The sequence below is a fragment of the Gossypium hirsutum genome, chromosome A09, assembly GCF_007990345.1.
Source record: "Gossypium hirsutum isolate 1008001.06 chromosome A09, Gossypium_hirsutum_v2.1, whole genome shotgun sequence".
NCBI classification, from domain to species: domain Eukaryota; kingdom Viridiplantae; phylum Streptophyta; class Magnoliopsida; order Malvales; family Malvaceae; genus Gossypium; species Gossypium hirsutum.
This window is the reverse complement of record NC_053432.1, coordinates 47286250-47308948: the sequence shown is the minus strand read 5'-3', so window position 1 is coordinate 47308948 and position 22699 is coordinate 47286250.

Sequence of the window (22699 nt, the reverse complement as noted above, 5' to 3'; positions counted from 1 at the left end):
ATGTTTGCATGAATGCAAAAATGTCATTTTTAGCATGATGTTCTTTTAATGCTTATGTTGGCATTGCTCGTTGTTTATCGAGGTTTTATCATTGAAATATTATTCAGTCCTTTTTCTTCAGCTGGTATCTTTGGTAGAAAACCCGAAGTATAAACACAATTTAGGGTTATTCTTTCCCCAATGTTTCCAACCTTTGAATTTGGGTTAGTTCTAACTAATTGGTCCCGTTTTAGGTCCTTACACTATTTAGAAGTATTTCAGAGCAATATGCAGAACTCTTTTTTTTAATATTATTAATCCATTAATCGTTATTTTAATGAAGAACGCTTGAAAAAGATTATCGCAATGGACAAGATAAAATTTTATTGAGAGCAAACCTCAAAATAAATAAGGCAATCAAGATAGCAAATTTTGCTAAGATACAAAATGAATAAAATGAAAATAGTTGCCCCAAATATTGTAGAATGAGCTTCTTTGCACAAAACTTCTTAAGGACCTTTTGATATGTGTTTAGAAGACCAAGAGTACTTTTTTGATGCCCCAAGATGTAGCATCTCTCTTTCTTGTTAATTCAGAGAAGACAAGACTACCACATACCCCACCTTAGATCAAAATTTTGAATCACCCTTTTCCTGGGTTTTCAACTCAAAACTCCTTTAGTCTCAAGGTGCCTTTTGCGGGTTTTCACCTTGGCCTCTCCTTTTTTTTTCAAGCGAAGTACTTCTTGACTGAATATGAGTTCACAGGAATGGGTAAGCTTTTTCTATCCATCTCGGTTAAAATCAGAGCTCATCTTGAAAAGGCCTTCTTTATCACATACGGTCCTTCCCAGTTTGGCATCCATTTTCCTCTAAAGTTCTTTTGTATGGCAAGAATCTTTTTCAATACTAGGTCCCCTTCATGGAATTCTCTAGGGTGAACCTTCTTGTTATAAGCCCGCATCATTTGCTTTTGATACATTTTACCATAATGGATAGCTCTTAGCCTCTTTTCCTCGATCAAATTCAGCTGATCATACCGAGATTGGACCCATTCTGCTTCATCAAGCTTCAGCTCGGACAAGATTCGAAGGGTAGCACTACCTCCATTCCATAAACCAATGAGAAAGACGTTGCCCCAGTAGAGGTTCTAACATACGTTCGATAAGCATAAAGAGTGAATGTTAACTTCTCATGCCAATCTCTATAAGTTTCAGTCATTTTTCCCATGATTTTCTTGATGTTCTTATTGGCTGCCTCTACCGCACCATTTATTTTTGGGCGATATGGCGACGAGTTGTGGTGCTTGATCTTGAATTGACTGTAAACCTCCGCTATAGTCCTATTGTTTAAGTTCAATGCATTTTCGGATATGATCCTCTTCGGCATTTTATACCGACATATGATCTCCTTCTTTAAAAATTTACAGACCGCTGACTTCGTAACATTTGCATATGAAGCGGCTTCTACCCATTTGGTGAAGTAATCGATGACCAAAAAGATGAATCGATACCCGTTAGAAGCTTTTGGCAATATCAGCATGATGACATCCATGCCTCACATAGAGAAAGGCCATGGCGAAGTCATGACATGAAGGGGTGAAGGAGGTAGATGAATCTTATCTCCATAAATTTGGCACTTATGGCACTTCTTAGCATAGCTGATGCAATCTCTTTCTATGGTAGACCAATAATACCCAAATCTTATGATTTGTTTGGCCATTGTGAAACCATTAGCATGAGTTCCACAGGCACCCTTATGGACTTCTTCTAGGATTTTCTTAACCCAAACAACATCCACGCATCTCAGTAGCACCTGATCCTTTTTTCTTTTATACAGGATCTCCCCATCTAAGACATAGTCACTAGCTAGCTTTCTCAACGTTCTTTTTCCATTCTCCGTTGCTTGGTTAGTGTATTCACGACTCTTCACATATTGCAATATGTCTTGGTACAAAGGGTGATCATCTTTCTCTTTTTCTTCTTCGTTAATGTTGTAGCAATGAGCCGGAGCCTCGTAAATGCTCATTTGGATAGGCTTCACATCCTCTTACCTATTTACTTTGATCATCGAAGCTAAAGTAGCCAAGGCATCGGCCATCTGGTTCTCATCTCGCAGGAGGTAACAGAAAGTGATGTCATCAAACTCCTCAATTAACTCCAAAACTAGCTTTCGGTAATTGATCAATTTGGGGTCCCTTGTTTTCTATTTGCCTTTGACCTGATAGATCACCAGTACAGAATTCCCATATACTTTTAACACCTTAATTTTGAGTTCAATGGCCGCATGGATACCCATAATGCACGCTTCGTACTCCGCCATGTTATTTGTGCAATCAAAATCCAATTTACTAGTAAAGGAATAATGATTTCCATTTGGAAACACCAAGACCGCCCCGATTCTGTTACCTACAACGTTAGAGGCCCCATCAAATTTTAGCTTCCAAGGATGTTCCTCTTGAGCATCTTCTTCAGTGGTTGCAACATGCATCAGATCTTTATTTGGGAAATCAAAATTCAAAGGCTTGTAATTTTCGAGAGCTCTACTGGCTAGAAAATTCGCTATTGCACTTCCTTTTACAGCCTTTGGTTCACATAAACTATGTCAAATTCAGAAAGAAAAATTTGCCATCGAGTCATTCTTCCATTCAAGGTAGTTGACTCTATCATATACTTCAGAGTGTTTAGTTTTGAGATGAGCCAAGTTGTGTGGTACAACATGTACTGTCTTAGTCTTCGGGTCATCCAAACCAAGGCGCAACATAACTTCTCAATTGGCTAATATCTTGTCTCACATTCAGTGAACTTCTTGCTGAGATAGTATATCACTTTTTCTTTTCTTCCTGACTCGTCATGTTGCCTAGCACGCATCTCATGGAGTTTTCGAACACTGCCAAGTATAGTATCAACGACTTATCTGTGCAATGTGACATCAGTACTGGGGCATTGGACAAGTAATACTTGACCTTATCAAAAGTTTTCTATCACTCCTCATCCCATACACCTGGGTTGTGTTTCCTAAGGAGACAGACTATCGGGTCACATTTCTCCGTTAATTTTTAAATGAACCGGGCAATGTAATTTAGTCTTCTTAGAAAACCTCAAACTGTTTTTGAGTATGCGGCAGAGGTAAATCTTGTATGGCCTTAACTTTGTCTGGGTTAATCTCGATCCTCTTTTCGCTAACTACGAATCCCAACAACTTTCCTAACCTAGCCCCGAAGGTAGATTTTGCGGGATTAAGCTTTAGCTGGAACTTTCTTAACCTTAAGAACAGTCTTCTTAAGACTTGCACGTGCTCCTTTTCTGTTCTGGATTTTGCAATCATATCGTCGACATAAACTTCAATCTCTTTGTGCATCATATCATGGAACAGAGTTACCATGGCTCTCTGATACGTCGCTACTGCGTTTTTCAGTCCAAATGGCATCACCTTATAACAAAACGCTCCCCACATGGTTATGAACATGGTCTTTTCCATGTCTTCCAAATGCATATTTATCTAGTTGTATCCCAAGAAGCCGTCCATGAAGGAGAAAAGTGAGTAACCTGTCGTGTTATCCACTAAGGTATCGATGTGAGGCAACGGGAAATTATCTTTTGGGCTAGCCTTGTTCAAATCCCCGTAGTCCACGTACATTCACACTTTCCCATCTTTCTTAGGAACGGGGATTATATTGGCTACCCATTCTGAGTACTTAACCACTTGTAAGAAATCGACATCGAATTACTTTTTGACCTCTTCTTTTATCTTCAATAGAACATCGGGTCTCATCCTTCGGAGTTTCTGTTGAATTGGCTTGCACTCTTCTTTTATGGAGAGTCAGTGTACCACGATATCGGTATTCAACCCAAGCATGTCTTGATATGACCATGCGAAGACATCCTTGAATTCTTGTAGTAACTCAATAAGGTCTTGTTTTGTTTCTGCGGTAATACAAGCTCCAATCTTCACCTCTTTTCCCTCCCCTAAGCTCACAATTTCCACTGACTCTTTGTGAGGTAGGATTTGTTTCTTATCTTGTTCTACCATCCTTAACAAATCATGAGATAGTTTACAGTTTCTGTCATCTTCAAGATCCTGAGAATCCTCCATACACATATCTTGCTCAAAAGGAGACTCTGAGTCAGTAACAACGTTGCTCATATCATTGATATTTGGAGACCTGTTATAGGGATGAAGAAAAATCCAAAGAAGAAAAGAATCTAAGAATATTTATTTGTGTGGTATGATTATGAATGAAATGGAAAGAATAAAAGAATATTTGCTCAAGATGATACTCAAAAATGCATTTTTATTAAAATAACGATATCGTACAAGAGCCTATTTCACAAAAGGATTTTATTACCCCTAGGCTTAGAGCAATAAGCTTGTTTTGAACATTACTCTGAATTAATTTTAAAAGTTACAGGGATCTCCTCCGCGGTCCAATTATTCAAAACACTCCCAGACACGTATGGGCTAATGCCTGATAAATTTTTTTCTCCTATTTTTTCCTCGGATATGGCGTTAATGCTCAAATTTTCCAACAGTTCTTCAGCAGAATCCTTTCTTGTCATGTTCAGGGTAGATTGTTCCTCTCGACATGAACATTCTAGATATATGAGGAAAGTTCACTGGCTCCCATTTGGTCTCACACCTACTCAGACGTGCTCTCCTCCTTTCTTGCCTCTTTTTCAGCTCTTTCTTTCTTTGTCTCGCGTCTGGCTTGAACCCTAAGTCGAATCGGTCTCGTTTATCTTTCAACATTGGTGCCTCGACCCTTCCTTAGAGATATCTTTCGAGTCCTCTTTCCGGAAAGGCTCCCTTCCCAATCGTTAATCGCAGGCCCATCCCTGTGGTTTTGGATATTTTAAGTATTGGGATCCTGTTCCATTCGACAATAAATGTTGTGTTGAAAAATTCCAACGATCGAAATGAACATTCTATTGCCTCGTCGTCTGCCCCTATCTATAGTGTGTTAGTGGTAACGGATGCAATAATGTCTTCCTCCACGTTTATCGTTACCAGTCTACCTTCAGTTACCAACTTTAACTTTTGGTCTAATGACGATGGTACTGCTCCCGCTGAGTGAATCCAAGGTCTCCCTAACAAGCAGTTGTAAGAGGGCTTAATGTCCATTACCAAGAAGTCCACCTCGTACGTGTTTGGGCCAATCAGAAAGGGTATATTGATGCTTCCCATTACTGTCTTTTTGATGCCATCTAATGCTTTTACTATGTTTTGGCATGTCTTCATGTGAGAGCTATCCACAGGCAACCTATTCAGCATGGATAAAGGCAAGACATTCAATGCCGATTCATTATCAAGCACACCCGGCAATGTATATCCTTTACAGCGGGTGGTGATATGCAGAGCCTTTATAGATCCCATACCCCCCGGAGGTATCTCATCATCATTGAAGAAGATGAAGTTGTCAGCACTTATATTGTTGACTAGACGGTCCAGTTTGTTTATAGAGATATTGTTAGTGACATAAGTTTCATTTAGCACTTTCATCAGTGCGTTACGCTGTGTCTCTGAACTTAAGAGTAAAGCTAGCACTGAGATGCGAGCCGGTTGTTTATATAGTTGTTCCACAATGTTGTACTCACTATGCTTTAAAAATTTTAGGAATTCCCTAGCTTCGTTCTCCATTACTGGCTTGTTAACTGGCGATTCGAGGCTGATCATCTTCTCCTTCTTTTGCTCGACTATTGTGGTTTTTCCTTTAACAGTTTATTTTTTTGTACTCGTAGGATCATAACGTCTCCCACTGCATGTATAGAAACATATATCTTGGCTCTCCCCTGAAGCACTAGACGGGTTCTCCTCTCCCGAGATCGTCACGTTGCAGTCGTAATTCTAGGGAACCCTTTTGCTATCCTTGTAGGGAAAGGATACAGGTTTCTGGATTATGACTCTTGGCACCATTTTTATTCCTGCTTCATTGTTCCTTGGTCACGAAATGATCACCATAGGGTGATTAAATTTTTGGACCCTTTCTGTTGATCCCTTCTCTGAGGCGTAGACCTCTCCTTCTTCTGATCCTTTAATCTCTTCATAAAATTCCATCTTTTTATTATCCATCAGATTTTGCACTATGGTCCTGAACTTAGTGCATTCTTGGATGTCATGACCTTCATTGACATGAAACTCACAGTATTTTCTCACTTCTCTAGGTCTTTCTCCTGAATGTTGTGTGATTAAACCTCCATCGACCATTTGTTTTCAAACCCAACTCAGTGGGGTTTTTACTTCTGCCGCGTCGACCTTGATTCTTTTGCTCTCACTCTCGACTATCGCGTTTATCCCTTTATTAGCATGATCAGGTAACGAATTTTCTGCTACATTAGGTCCTGATGGGTCGTCGAACTTTACAATACCCATTTTGATAAATCTTTCTATCAAATTTTTAAACGCAATGTAGTTCTTAATCGAATGCCCCGTTATTGCCTCATGGTACTAACATTGGGCATTTGCGTCATACCATTTTAGGAACGGGGGTTGCATAGGCGTCAAGTAGAAAGGTGACACCACATGGGCATCGAATAGACTCTGATACAGCTCCCTATATGACATCGAGATAGGCGTAAACTGGAGCCTCTCTGCATTTGGCCTTAGGTTGGATTCTTGCCTTGGAGGGCCTTGATGGCTAGTAGTCACCATCCTTGGCTGGCTTACAGCAATGGGTTTTGAATAACCCTTGTTGTATGTGCTTACATTGTTCACCTCGCTTTCCTTCTTCTTAGGGGCCGATCTTTTGAAGCTTTCCCCCGCATCTATCTTCCCACACCTTATCACATTTTCTATCATCTCTCCAGACATCACTAAGTCCAAAAAGCTCTTAGTAGTGCTTTCCAGCATGTGGTTGATGAATAGAGCCTTCAGAGTATTGATAAAAAGCATGGTCGTTTCTTTCTCTAGAAGAGGTCGTTGGACTTGTGTCGCTATTTCTCTTTATCTTTAGGTATACTACCTAAAGCTCTCATTTGGTTTCTTCTCCATGTTTTGTAATGTGATTTGGTCGGGTGCTATGTCTGTCACGTGGCCATATTACTTTATGAAAGCTTGTGCCAAGTCTTTCTATGAATGGATTTAGGTACGGCTTAGCTGGTTGTACCATTTAGCCGCAGACCCAACCAGACTATCCTGAAAGCAGTGAATTAATAACTGATCGTTATTAACGTATCTTGTCATCCTTTGACAGAACATTGTGATGTGAGCTTCGAGGCAGCTAGTCTCATTGTACTTTTTAAACTCTGAAATTTTAAATTTTGGTGAAAGGATCAAATCTGGGACCAAGCTCAAATCTTGGCATAAACCCCGCAATGATAGTCAGCGGTCTCCATTGCTTTGAATTTCTCTTCGAGCCATTTGCAATGGTCCTCGAGTTGTTTTGGCAAATCTACCCTTACCCTTTCCATTTCTGTCACGTCATCAAGGTCAGGGACAACTGGATTAGTTGGATTATCCCTCGGATTGGAGCCCGAGCCTGTTGGAAAGTTTATAGATGCCGAGGTACCAGCTTGATATTGCTGGGGCCTGATAGTGACGGGTACCCCCCCCCCCCCCGTGGGTACACCTCTAGTTGTGGTTGGGCGTTGGTCGGGACAAAACTTGGAGGATAGATAAGGTCTTCATTATCGTTTGTTGAGTTAACCATAGTGCTCTTCCCTTTTTCACATTCTTTAGCCAGCAACTGCGCCAATTGGCTTATCATATTATTTTGGGACTCTTGCATTTGTTCCCTCATGTCTTGTTGTATTTTAGCTAATTGATCTTGCATATGTACTTGCAATTTCTCTTGAATATCCCTTTGCATTTGTTCTAATCTTTCTAATCTCTAATCTATTGCTTTGGTTTTGCGATGGGTATTGTAGCGGTATTCGGTTGGTTGACTCTTGTTGGTTTCCAAATTAACTAAAATAATTTTGTTTAATTAGGGTCTTTTTACGAAACTTAATACATATGATGAAATGTAATGCAAATGAATGAAATGAATGCAAAAGAGGCGTTGATTCTAGTTTAATTTTATTAAAACAACTTTGCTGGAAAACAAATTTCTTTACATAAGATGGATTACACATACGACTTTGCCCGAATGCCCAAAGCCTTAACCTTCCTAAGAAGCCAAGCTAACTCTCGGCCTCGATCTGATTTCGGCTCATACTTTACACTTAGTACATCAGCCTGAACTGCCAGGTTTTACAGGTGGTCAGCCACCTCTCGCACTTGAGTCACAGCTTCGCCCATGATATAATTTCTATCTCTGATCTGATCTTGAGAGTAGTGGAGCTGTTGTTTCCAACGTTCATTGCTTACTTCAAGAAGTTCAACTCGAAGTTCACCATTTCGCAATACGGTCTCGAGTTCTTCTATCATTCCTTTCAACTCCTAAATCTTGTTTATGTTGGCCCTTAATTCGACCATGGAGTTGTGACTATGATGCTGATGTAATGACCTTTCCAACTCTGCCACCCAAACTCTTAACCTCTCCTTTTCATTTTGGCTCACCAACAAACTCTTTTTTAAAGTGTCCTTTCGTGTTCAAGCGTCTTGAAACTTCTTCTCCCATTGGTCAGCTCTAGTCTTTTCTTCCCTGATTTCTTGCCTCCATTGTTCTGATGTTTTACCCAAACCGACAGTTCTTATTGACATACGCAACTTCTTGTAATCCGTCTTTAGACTACCCAAGTCTTCTTCGGCCTTATTCTTTCTTTTCCTTAGTTTCTCGACCTCTAGCTTATGGATGTTGATGTCTAATCCTAGCCGCATCATTTCCTCCTGTAATTGCTCTATCTTCTTACCCAATTCCAGATTCCTTTTCTCAAAATCTTGCTTGATGATTTCTAATTTAAACGGGATTGCTTGTAAGTGCTCCTCTATCGGCCGAGCATTTTCTAGACTTGGCATTGAGATGTTATCGTTGATTCTTTTACCCCACCACCAGTCATACTCAGGGGTCGTCATTGGACCTGCGGTGAATCCTTTCATCCTACGGGTTTGGTTCCAAGCATTCGATATCTCACGAACTCTCTTTTTTATAATTATCGCCCTTGTATGAGAACTTGCACTGAGCTAACCCTTGTGTCACCGGTATGAACTACTTTGATTGGTACTGCCTTAACACGAGTAGTGGAGCGTATCCAATGGCTCCCCATATCCCAAGTAGAGGGACCCAGTCAAAGTCACCACACTGATATAAGATCTCATTGGGGATCATCCATAGGGCCCTCCATTCAACATCTTTAGCTTGTAGATTCTAGAAAATTGCTATCCATTTCTCTTCAGAAAGGTCATCCCGCCTTGGCGTAGCCACTAATTCTTTCAATGGAGAGTAGTTCTCGGAAAAACTCGATATGAGACTTTCAAAAGTTGCGCACATCCTATAAATCTTCCCTTACCCGTTCTCCGACAAGCATTCAATGATCTAAACGTTTCAACCAAGGTCGTAGGGACAGGTGTGACCCCTTTATCAAGTCGATCAAACAGGTGCAAGACTGTTTCATCTACGTGTCCTAATGCCTTGGGAAAGACAACCAAACTGTAGATGCTCAAATCGAAAACATCAACCTCTTTTTCATATTCAAATGTGCTTGAATTAGATCACTCAAGTTTTTCCAAGGAATACACTTACTGTCTCCCTTTTGCTTGACCCAAGCTGTAACCCACTACTCACTCATCCCCGTGATATTCATCAATTTCCTTATAAAGGTCTGGACGTTAGCAGCTCTGGAATAGGCCTTGTCAGCTTTAATCTTCGGGCAACGAAGTAAGGCCACATACTCTTCTACGGTAGGTACAAAATCCACTCTCCTAAAAGTGAAGAAACTGTAGGCGGGATTCTAAAACTAGACGAGGGCTCGGAATAAATGCTTTTCCACCTTTATATCGAGTAGATAAGGTAAGTCGCCATAGTTATAGTAAAATAGTTGTTTGATCTTGTCACCCCATTGGTCCCATATTTCCTTTGATTCTTGTAGGTTATTCTGAATCACACTGATGCGGGTGAAATCCCATAATTCTAATTCATATCCCTCGGTCAGACTATCACCTTTTTCTTGTTGCGTCCTTTCGGACCATATTCGGACGGCTGCATTATCCTCTACTTTATCAAGAAACCCTTTTTCCATGTTAAGCTTTTCTATCTAGTAACTGAATGTGAAGCAACACCTTTTTATGATGAAATGTCATGCAATAACAGTGAATCACAACAAGTCAGTATTATATACAAAAAATAGAACTCAAAACAAACAGGAAATAATCAAGCACCTATTCGAGTAATCCACTAGGGTTTGGCATGGTTCTACCTAGGGTAGGCTCTTAGGGCTCATTATATGTGGTTCGGTTCTAAAGTAAGGGTACCTGAACCAGCAGATTCCTTGATCCTCACCCATTATAGGCTCATATGGACCGAGTTCAGTTCAAGGGAATACATTTCCCTACGGCTATACAGAGATGAAAATCTCATGAAGGAATAGGTACGGATGTATCCCGAAAGCGATCCATTATCCTATACGGAGGTGAAGACCTCACGAAAGAATAGTTTCTCACTCCCATATAAGAAGGGTAAAATCGAACAATTATGCAATATGATGCCCAAAAGTATACTAAGAGACTCGAACCAAGAGCCAATCATATAAGATGACGAAAACCACAAAAATGAAATGCAACGAAGGGATCGTAAATTTAAAATGAAATTTCAATTTCTGACGAAAGACAAAAATTAATCAATTTGCGGCTTGACTCTCTTTTGGTCCCCAGTGGAGTCGCCAAGCTGTCGAAACCATTTTTTTGAAAAAGCTATGGGTCGACTATCATGAAAAAACGAAAATGGGAATTGCCACCAATCCTTTTTATTTAGGTGTGATCAGATCACCTAGAAATTTAGTCGTTTTAATAAAATATCTCGATTTACTAAAACAACGATTTTTGGTCTACGAAATTTGAAAGAACGAGTTCAGGAGTCGGTTACGTGTGAGGAAGGATTAGCACCCTCGTCACGCCCAAAATTGGTACCTAATTGATTAATTATCGTCTATATGTCGAAAATTGAAAAAATTTTAAAAGAAATTTTAAAATACGATCCCTTCTTATGAACGTTAATCTTAAAAATGCTTGAATTGAATTCAGACGAGTACCAAAGGTCCACTCATCTCGAGATAACAACATGCCACATCCTGTAAGTTAGGATACGACGTTTTAATCTTCGGGAATAAGTTTACCTTTAAAGTTTTTATCGAAACTTTGTGTATTTTGAAATCCAAAAGGGTATTTGGCTATTTAGGTCTAACAAGAAAGTCGAAACCCTGTAAGTTAGGGTACGATTTCTTGAATTCCCATAACGAGCGCAACACTTAGCAATCTACGTTTATTTTGTTTGAAATAAAATAAAACAGTTTATATTGAATAAATACACTTGAGTTTAATACACAATGGGATGTAAATGGAACGGGAAGGAATGATGATATCGAACATGGCATAGTAATTCGCAAATAAAAATATCACAATAATGAATCACAATGACATGAAGATATGAATAAACGAATTATATAAAATAAAAGACATAATGGTAATAATCATACAACACATGCTATTTTATATTGCTATATTAGTATTTGAAGAAAAATGAAGTGAATGACATCAAACAATTTAAAATAAACAATAAGACAATTTTAAAATGAATAATATGTGAAAAAACAAATTTAAAATAGATACTATATAAAAACAATTTTAAGTAAATAGTATAAATCAAGTTAAAATTATTGATATATATATAACGATAAAATAGTATATAGAGCAAACTCAAAACAAATGGTTTATAAAATATTTCAAAATAACATGAAGGAATTTAACATAAATAATATATGAAAAGTAGTTTTAAAATAAATGATATAATATATATATAAACAATTTAATATAAGTAATATATGAAATCTTGAAATAAATAATAATAAAGAGGTTTACAATACATAATAAAAGAATTTAAAATAATTAGCATGTGAAATAGTGTGACTAAATGACATATAGGAAACTTAAAATAAGTGTTATATATATATATATATGTAATAGTGTAAGATAAAAGGTATATATATATATATAACTCCAAAATAATAGTATGTATGATAGTTTAAAATAAATAATACATATAAAAAAATTTAAAAAGAATAATAGTTTAAAATGTGCAAAATAAACTTAAAATACATAATAATAAAATGATTTAAAATAAATAATATATGAAAACAAACCTATAATAAATAAAACTAAAATAGTTCCTAAAAAAACTGAATAAATAAATAAGGGACTGATTGGTAAATATCCCCAGCCCCCATGCGCTGCGTTTCGAGATGGACCAAACTGAAGCGAACACAAAACATGCGGCAAAATTTTTTTAAAAAAAATAGAAACAAATAAAGGCCAGATTGTAGCACGTCCTAACATAGAGGGACCAAAGGGATAAATATCCCTAAAAGGGCAAAACATGCGGATCTCCCTTAGAGCGTGTCGGGTCGTGCGCTGGCATGCCATAAACAATGTCATTTCGGCATTGAGGTCCCTGGTTCCCATATGGCACCGTTTTGTTCCTTTATTTAAACCAGCTTTTTTTTATTTTTTTTCATTTGCTTCCTTTTTTTAAAAAAATATAAAAAAAACCCCTCCCTATTTTCACTGCTAGGGTTTTATAACCCATCATCGCGCCATCGCCTGACCACCGTGACTCCACCGTGGGCGGTGGTCGGAGTCACGTAAAAATGGGGTTTTTTTAACTCCTTTTTGAAACCCTTTGAAGGCTGAGTCTCTTCTCCCCAAGAATGACACAAGAAAAGGACCATTGATCCCCTCTCGGTCTGATTTCGGCATGGGGGAAGGGCTCCCGGCGACAAGATCGTAGAGTAGTTCAGGTAAGTCTTTTCTTTCTTTTTTTATTTTTCTTTTTTATACTTAAAATAAATTTGTAAAAAAATAAAATAGAAAAACAAAAAGAAACAAGAAAATAAGAGAAGTTAAAATATCAAAGCAACAACCTTTCCAAATTTCTATTCTGCGTTTTGATTTACTAATTTGTGTGACCAAAATACATTGTTTTTCGGGCTTTTATAGCCAAAAAATACACCTGATTTAATATTATTGCTATTGCCTATGCCTTTGTTGTTTTATTGCTTTGTTTCTGCTCTGTTTTCGCCTGTTTGCTATGTTGTCTTGTTTTGTTCCCTTTTTTTGCTTCTTTTTGCAGGCACACAATGGATCAACGGGGCCATAGATGGCCGTTTTAGTGCAACGGGGTCGAATCTCGAGCGCCGTGCGCGTCGAGGGCGCACATGGAGGCACGGCACCTTAGGTCACTAGGGTTTTTTTTGTAGTTTTATGTTTTGGGCCATGTTTTGGGTTAGGTTTTAGACTTGAGTTGTGATTTGTGCTATTTTAATGTTATTTATTATTTGATTTTTTTGTTGTTTAATTTGGGCCCGGGCTGGGCAAAATAGGCCTGTTACAAGGAACATGCTTGATACTTTTTTTGTGGATTAAAATTCTTACTATATAATTGATTCAAACACTAAAATTAAGAGAGGGATTTGCTTATACAGTGTAAAATAAAATAGTTTTATATACTTCCGTAACTATTTAAATTATTAATATTTTAACAATCTAATCATTGAATTTATCAATATAATTGTACTTGTCATACATGTAAAAATTTGAATCGATCTGATATATTTATTATATCAATCTAAAATACTCTGTACATTAATATATATATAAATATATTCAACGGTTGAAATTTTTTACATAGAACAAATAGTTAGAAGTTTTCAATTTACATCAAATTTACATGCATGATCTTCTACATGAATGGACCATGAAATATAGCGATTGGATTGTCAAAATATTAATTATATAAATAGTTACGAAAATATATACAACTACTTTAATTTTTACACTGTGTAAATGAATCCTCCCCTAAAACAAAATTAATTTTATCCCATTTAGGGGAAGAAAGCTATACAAGGTTGAATTTGGGCCAGCTGTGTTGGATAGCTTTTAAGATGTTTTGAATTCGAAAAAGTTTTAATTGTCATGAATATATCATGAAATATAATAATTGGATTGTTAAAATTTTAATTATATAAATAATTATTTACTTTTTAATGTGAACCCTTACCTAAAATTAAATTATTTTTATTCCATTTAAGGGGAAAAAAAGCTATATAAGGTAGAATTTGACCCGGACTGTTATGTGATTTTTAAGTTGTTTTGAATTCGAAATTTATTTTTGCATTTGGATTACTTGGATTCAATCCTGTAATGACTTAATTTTTATTAAAATTAAGGTAAATTTAATTTAATTAGTTAATTAGAAGAAGACAAATTAAAATTTCTATAAAAAAGACAAAATATATATTTAGGTGGTGCTCAAAAAAGGGCTGTAAATTCATGGATTAATTTAGAGATTATTTTATACCTCAGTTTGAATCATTTTAACGATGTTATGAGGAGGATTTATTTTAGATATTAAAGTAAATTTAATTTAGGGTAAATTATATTAGAGGTCACTTAATTTTTTTTTGTCACTCAACTATTAAATTGTCGTTTTGGTTACCAGCTAGCTAACGTAAAAATAGAAACTCCCAAAAATCAAACATAGTTCGGTGATTAAAAAAGACAAAGTTAAATAGTTGAGTGGCTATTTTGTAACTATTCATAATTGGGTGGCCAAAACAGAAAAAAATATAGTTGAGTGACTACTAAGGTAGTTTATCCTAAAATTTAATATGTAATAAAATACTAATTCATATTAAAATGATGACATTATCAACTTAAGTAAATTATTTTTCTTGTCACAAATATTGTTTTAAAATATGGAAAGGTTGATTGAGTGTCTAAGGGAGTGCCGACTGCCTGGATCGCTACAACAGTTTATGGTAGTTTCCATATTTGTTGTTGGCAATTTATTGAAATGTGTTTATAGGTTGTGATGATTATGTGGATAATATCTAACCCATAAAGGAAGATCATATTACTTGTGGAAACATATTTAGAAGATTGATTGGATCGAATCACCCCTATCTAATCCACTGGATTATGGATATTGGATTGGATTGGAACATTGCATTCTTAGCTATCAATAGGATAAGTTTACCTTGTTTAGTATTATTCAATTGTATTTAGCTTATTTCATTATTGTTTAATAAGGATTGATATAAATATTCTTATATTAGCAAGTATTGAAATATTCTATATAATTGAGAGACTTGTATAAGTTTTGGTATTGAGAGATTGAGCAATTAATCTATTCTAATGAGGAACTTTAATTTGTGAGTGCATTTTGATAGTAAAACCTTTTGTGTTGTGGTTTTACTTGTTGAGTTCACTGAGGTGAATTTAGTGTTGAGAGTATCAATCTTCAAGGTGCAAAAGTAAGGAAATTTTCATGGGTGGGTGATAGATTAGGACCACTTGTTGTACGTGTTGAAGATAGTGAATATTTTCTCACTGAGCTAGGCTCTGCAAATGTAGGGAAACCAGACTACATAAACAATCTTTGTGTCTTTTTTTGTTTCACATAATGCTTGAAGAAGTACTTACTCCCTTAGCCATTCCTTCCAAGCACATAGCTTATACCTTAACAAAGCTTTAATTGGTATCAAAGCTTACCACTTAAAATAGCTAGTGGAAATCCTTAGTGTTACTAGTTTCAAGCTATGGAAGATTCATCTACTTCAAAACCCACTATGCTATAGGATGGAAATTATGCATACTAGAAAGCATGCATAAAGGCATACATTAAGTCCATTGATGAAGTCCATTGATGAGACAGCATACCGAGCTGTGCTAACTAGATAGGAGCTACCCAAAATGGATACTAAAAGTGGAATGGTTGTTAAGCTAGAGGTTTAGTGGACCACTTACGAAGAAAAATTGGCCAATGCAAACTCCAAATCTTTATATGTCATCTTTTGTGGAGTTGACCTATAGGAATTTAAAAGAATTGCCAAAAGCATTATTGGTAAGACTGCTTGGGGTATCTTGGAAACTGCTCATAAAGGAACATCTAATGTCATGCAATCAAAGATGTAAATGCTGACTTCAAGGTTTGAAAGCTTAATATTGCAAGAATCAAAGACTATTGGAGTGTTTTATGCAAAGTTGTGTGATCGAACAAACTAGGCTTTTGATGTAGGAATGGAATATTCAAATACCAAGCTTGTTTGAAAGGTGTTAATGTGTCTTCTAGAGAGATTTATTAAGATCATAGCTATGAAAAGGTCAAGGATATTGAAAATTTGGCTATTGATGAACTCGTTGGTTTCTTATAGACCTTCAAGATGAACTTTTATGAGGCTAAACATAGCAAAGCAAATAAAATGGAGAAAAATAATTGCTCTTTAGGTGAATGAGGAAGCGCCAACTTCCTGCATCCTACCATTAAAGATCTTCAGGAACAGATCATATTACTCACGTAGAGTTTCAATAAGGCCTTCAAGAAATCATCAAGAAGATTTAAAAAGTTGGAAGCCAATACTAATGTTCCTAGGAACAATTCAAAGGGAATTGTCTTTAAGAAGAAACCTAAAAAGGCATGAAGTAGGGTGTACAATGCTATGAATTTCAAGGATATGGTCATATCCAATTTGAGTGTGCTAACACTCTAAAAAAGAAAAAGAAGTCATTTTGTGTAACTTCAAGTGATGATGATTTATCTAGTGGATTAGATTCAAAAAAGGATCATCAAAATTTCTTTGTTTTCATTGCAAGTACTATTGATGGTGAAGATTTTGATGTGTTGGTTAAACAGATAGCTACTAAATAGGCTCTTCTTGTAGAGGAACTAGACAATATTGTGAAGATCAAAAAGGAACTTGTAGAGACAAACCTTATGTATGAAATGTTCAAGACTAGTAGCAACAAACTTGATGAAATTCTCACTACTGGAAAAAGAGATCCTAACAAGATAGAGAATGCCAAAGTAAATTAGATTCTAAATCTGATTAGGCTATTTTTCTTGGTTATGTCAACAACATTAAAGCTTTTAGGGTGTTTAATAAATGTACTCATAAGGTCATAAATTCAATCAATATGGTGGTTGATGATGTTAGAGTTCATGAGATTCACAGTAATGATGATAAAGGTAAGACTCATGATGTTGTGCCTGAGGGAGTGTCCACTCCCCTTAATATTGCTATGCTTGAAGAAAATTCAAAAGTAGAAGGTCAAGATGTTCAACTTATTGATTAGGTCAATGATCAGTCTAATGATGGTGAGTAACTTCAACATTTAGCAATAGTTAGAAAGAATCACTCAAGTGCTGACATAATTAGTGATAAGCATGATGGAATTGAAATAAGGGGCAGCCCAAAACATAAATATAGATACATTCCTTGATTGGCTTGTTACACTTTTTAGATTGAGCCAAAATGTGTAGAATAGGCCACACTTTTTAGAAGTATGGGAGTTGGTGCCTAGGCCATCTGATTGCAACATAATTGGCACCAAATGGATCTTCAAAAACAAGAAAAATTAGTAGGGTAACATCACTAGAAACAAGGTTAGATTTTTGGCTCAATGTTACACCCAAGTAGAGTGTATCGATTTTGAAGAAATAATTGCTAGTATGCAAGCTTGAGGCAATTCATTTATTGCTTGTTATAGTTGTACATATTAACATCAATTTGTTCCAAATGGATGTTAAGAGTGCTTTCTTGAATGGATTTCTTAAAAATGAGGTGTTTGTTGCTCAACCTTAGGGGTTTGAGGATACAGCTGATCTAGAGTATGTCTACAAGTTGTGGAAAACACTATATGGCTTGAAACAAGCTCATCGAACTTGGTATGAGAGGTTGTCTCGATATTCACTTGGCAAGAAATTCAAAGAGGTTTTATGGACAAAACATTGTTTACTAGGAGGAATAGAAGGACAACAATCAGGGCATAAAAACATGTCGTTGACATAATATTTGGTGCTACTTCAATTGCTTCCAATGACTTATTTGTGAAAAAGATGTAACGTGAGTTTGAAATGAGCATGGTAAGTAAGTTATCTTAGTTCCTTGGAGGATTTCGAACCAAGAAATATGAAGTTTGAACTTTCTTACCTTAAGAGGAATATGGTAGAAACCTTGCGAACAATTTTGTTATTAACCAATCTAAACTAGAAAGAACTTCTATGTATGTTAATGATAAACTATGTGCAAATGTTGAAGGAGTGCTCACTCCTCAAACAACTTATAAAAGCATTATTCTGTATATTATTACAAGCCTTCCTGGTTTGTACTTTATTTTTGGTGTTTGTGCAAGATATCAAGTCAGTCCAAATCTCATGTCAAGGCAGTCAAACAAATCATTAGGTACATTTACGGTACTCCTAATCTTGGCATTTGGTTTACTAAAGATAGTTCAATATGCTTAGTAGGATACATTAATGTTGACTTGGTTGGGACCATAGATTATCGAAAAAGCACTTTTGGAGAGTGTTTTTACTTTGGAAATAAATTGGTTTTATAGTACAAAAAACAAAGGTCAATATCTTTGTCAATAATAGAGGGAGAATTTATTGCAAGAGGTAATTTTTGTGCTTAGTTGTTATGGATGAGGCAAATGCTGGAGGACTTTAAGTTGCATTTCCAATTTCCATAGCTTATTGTGACAACACAAGTGCCATAAGCATTTCTAAAAACCTTGTGGAGCATTCTAGAACCAAACACATAGATATAAGGAATCACTTTATCAAAGAATTGGTGTAGTATAGGTCAATTGAGCTGAGGTATATTTTTACACAATGTCAATTCGTAGATTTATTCACTAAAGTATTGGATGTCAACAAGTTTGAGAGATTGAGAAGCTCGGCTAGTGTCTATCGAGCATGAATTAATTGACTGTTATGGGAGACATCCACATGACAATGTTAGATGTCATTTTTATGATTTTTCATAATAATATCATTCCTAATTATCTGCTTAATTTTTTGAAAGAATGGTTTTTTATTCTTTTTGGCACCAATGATAATTTTGGAGGGAAATATTAGAAAGATTTTCTCTTTCCAAATATCATGGCAAACATGCATTAATTGAGAAGTGAAAATTATTTTTATTTATTTAAATAGTTAATCTTATCAATTTGGATTGTTTACCTTGACTATTCACAAGTTTCTTAGAGATATTTTAGTTTCCTTACTACTTAAGTTGTTTATCGTATTCCAAACTCTACGCATCCCTTCAAGTTTTATTTAAGCTCACAAAAAAATGACATATGTTGGGGATTATAAGAGGCAACAAAATTTGCAACACCAATGAGGTGTAGTAGCCAAGCTCAAGCTATTATCGAAGAACTCCAGGGACTGCCCACTCTCCAAATTCCTACTCAGACTAACAGTTTTATTTGTTGAGTTCACTGGAGTGAATTTAGTGGTGAAACGTATCAATCTTCAAGATGGCTAAGTGATGAAATTGTCATAAGTGGGTAACAGATTAGGATCACTTGTAAGTGTTGAAGATAATGAATATTTATCACTAATCTAGGCTCCACGGACGTAGGGAAACCAAACTACGTAAACAATCTTTGTGTTCTTTGTTTATTTTTTTGTTTTCACGCAATTCTTGAAGGAGTGCCCACTCCCTTAACCACCAGGCACGGATCCAGGAGGGGACACCTTGGAATTTTCAAATTTTCGAATTTTATATATAAATTATCATGTATTTTAGATTTGGTGTCCATATTGTATAACATTTGCCCCCTTGGTCGAATTGTATTTCATATAATTTGCCTCCTTAAGCCATAAGGTTATATTTTATATTAACAAAGCATTTTTCAATTTTTGAATATATAACTTTAATAATAATCAAATATTAATGTATGATGGGCCTTAAAAGACTCAACTTAGAGGGTCAATATGGAATTTAAAGCCAAATTCTAGAAGTTATTGATCTGGCCCATACCTATACATATTAGGTTAATGACTTTCTTGTGTTTTGATTTGTATGTCTTAGGAAGGAATTATCTTCCTCTGATGAGGTGCTATCGCTGCCTAGAGTAAAAGAAAATATTAGGCTAGTTTGATGCCAAGCTAAGAGCACAGAGGAAAAAAACACAAATTATCTTCCTCTCGACTCCTTACGCAAAAGACTTCTCGATAAATATTTTTGCATAAATTATGTTGTTTATTTATTTGACTTATTATTTTTGTTCTTTTCCTAATATGTTGTTGTTTATACAGTCTTCAAGTTTTTCGATTAAATTATGGTCAATAAAAAGATTGAATATTTTTTCAAGAAAAGAGTGTCAGAAAGCAATAATGATCAATCAATTCCTAAACCTTCTGATATTAGTAGAGAAACATCAAATATCATATCTTCCCAAGCTCTTAAACGAGATATCAGGTTTTTTCAATCCCAAGATCTTTAACGAGATATCAAGTCTTCTCAATCCCAAGATCCTGAATGAGATATCAAGTCTTCCCAAGCTCCTGAATGAGATATCGGGTCTTTCCAAGCTCCTGAATGAGATATTAGTGAAGGAATGAGTTGATGCTTCTTCTTTAGAGTGTGATCTAGGACTTCAAAAATCAATCTGGGATTATCCTCCAAATCAACAAGGTGAATTCTGTCGAGCTTACATTAAGCCTAGGCCATATCAACTGATCCCTCTAAGTGATGCTCCAACATCACCTCAATATATTGACAAGAATGGACGTCGATTTCTCCCATCTTGCTACAAGTTATTCCCAGATTGGCTCGAGTTTTCACCAAGTAAGAATGTCACATATTACCTTTCTTGTTTTCTCTTCAACAAATCATTTGGTCGCCATGGAAATACTTTTACAAGCCAATGATTTTGATCATGGAAGAAGATCAATGAAAGATCTAAATGTCCTTTTGTTACTCATGTTGTAACACCCCATACCCGTAACCCAAGCCGGGGTGGAATACGAGGCATTACCTAACTCGATCGCATGCACACAAACGTTCCCCAAGTCACCAAGACTTGGTCCAAATTAGAACTTTTTCAATTTCTACTCTAAAATTCTTATTATGGGTCTACGAGCCCCACATCGACCATTGAAAACTATTCAAGATCAACCATGTCTTTAAACCATCTATAGAAAATTTAACTTTGAAATAGGGAACACGCTTGTGTTGAAGGGTAACACGCCCATGTGGCCATTTCAACATGGTCGTATTGATGGCTCGTATGGCTCACACAGCCTAAGCAATAAAAGGACACGCCCGTGTCCTCCACCCGTGTAGAATTAATTCTAAATGCACACCTACAGGGGTTTTCACACAATTTGGCACACGCCTGTGTCCCTGGCCCGTGTCCTTCACACGGCCATGACACGCTTGTGTCCAAAAATCTGGACATTCTGTTTCTGACGTCAGCATACCCAAAATGTCACACAGGCACACGCTCGTGTGCTAGGCCGTGTTCATCACACGATTGTTTCTCTGCACGTGTGTTTACTATCATGCATACTCACTTGAAATTTTTATGTGCAGGGGACACACGGCCGGACCACACGCTTATAGGGCAGACCGTGCGTCACACACGACCAAGACACAAATCCGTGTGCCTATCCGTGTGGACAATATAAGGCTATTTACCAAGCCTATTTTCCACCCTTACTTACACGACCTACATAATAGCAACCACAATCAAGATAACACTATCTCATGCAACCAAATCATCCATAATAGACAACATTCCATTTGTGCATTTTACTCATCTATGAAAATAACATCTTTGCCTATAAATCAAAATGAATATTTACCACCATTCAAGGCTTAATACAAAATGAAGGGTTTCCAACCCAAGCCAACACATTTCGCAAGTTCTCAATGACATAAAACTAGTAAAGTCTAAGCCCTATACATGCCATATTCAAAAATAAAAATCAAACTATACCGAATGCTTCGATTGATAGTGTGATTGATATCTCTGACTTTCGTTGATCCTTGAGCTAGATAAGTGGCACTATAAGAAAATGAAAAAGGAGAGGGAGTAAGCATAAAGCTTAGTAAGTTGCACAGAAATAAATATACAACATAACTTAACCAGTCATCAACAAGTATCATAATACACAAGTGGCATAAGCAAAACTTACTCATCAATTTTCAATACACCTCATATAGCATATATCGAGCTCACATTTCATACAAACCATATGGGTACCTGTACCACTCACAACACGGTTATACTTTCCTTGTTAATTTGAAATCATACTTTCATCATTGAACCATTTGGAACATTATCAGATATTCATTTAGCCTCAAACATGGGGTCAGGTGCCGATGCCATGTCCCAAACATGGTCTTACACAAGTTCTAGCATATCTGTGTCGTTGCCATGTCCCAGACATGGTCTTACACTGATAGATCTCGTAGCCGATGCTTGTCCCAGACATGTCCTACACTAGCTTACGTCTCGAGGTCGAAGCATGTCCTAGACATATCTTATGCTAACACTTGTCTCAATTCCAATGCCGATGCCTTGTCCCAGACATGGTCTTACACTGGCTCTCGCAATGTGGCTGATGCATGTCCCAGACATGTCTTACCCTAGCTCACACAAGTGACCCAATCGTCATGGCATGAATATCTGATTTATTTCCTAAGGTTCAATCGGGAATTCTACTATCTCTATTCTCATCACATTTTCTCATTTCCACAATCAAAAAATTTATGCTATAATAATTTCAATACAATTCACATACATATATTATTTATGTAGTTGTACTGTTTACATACAAC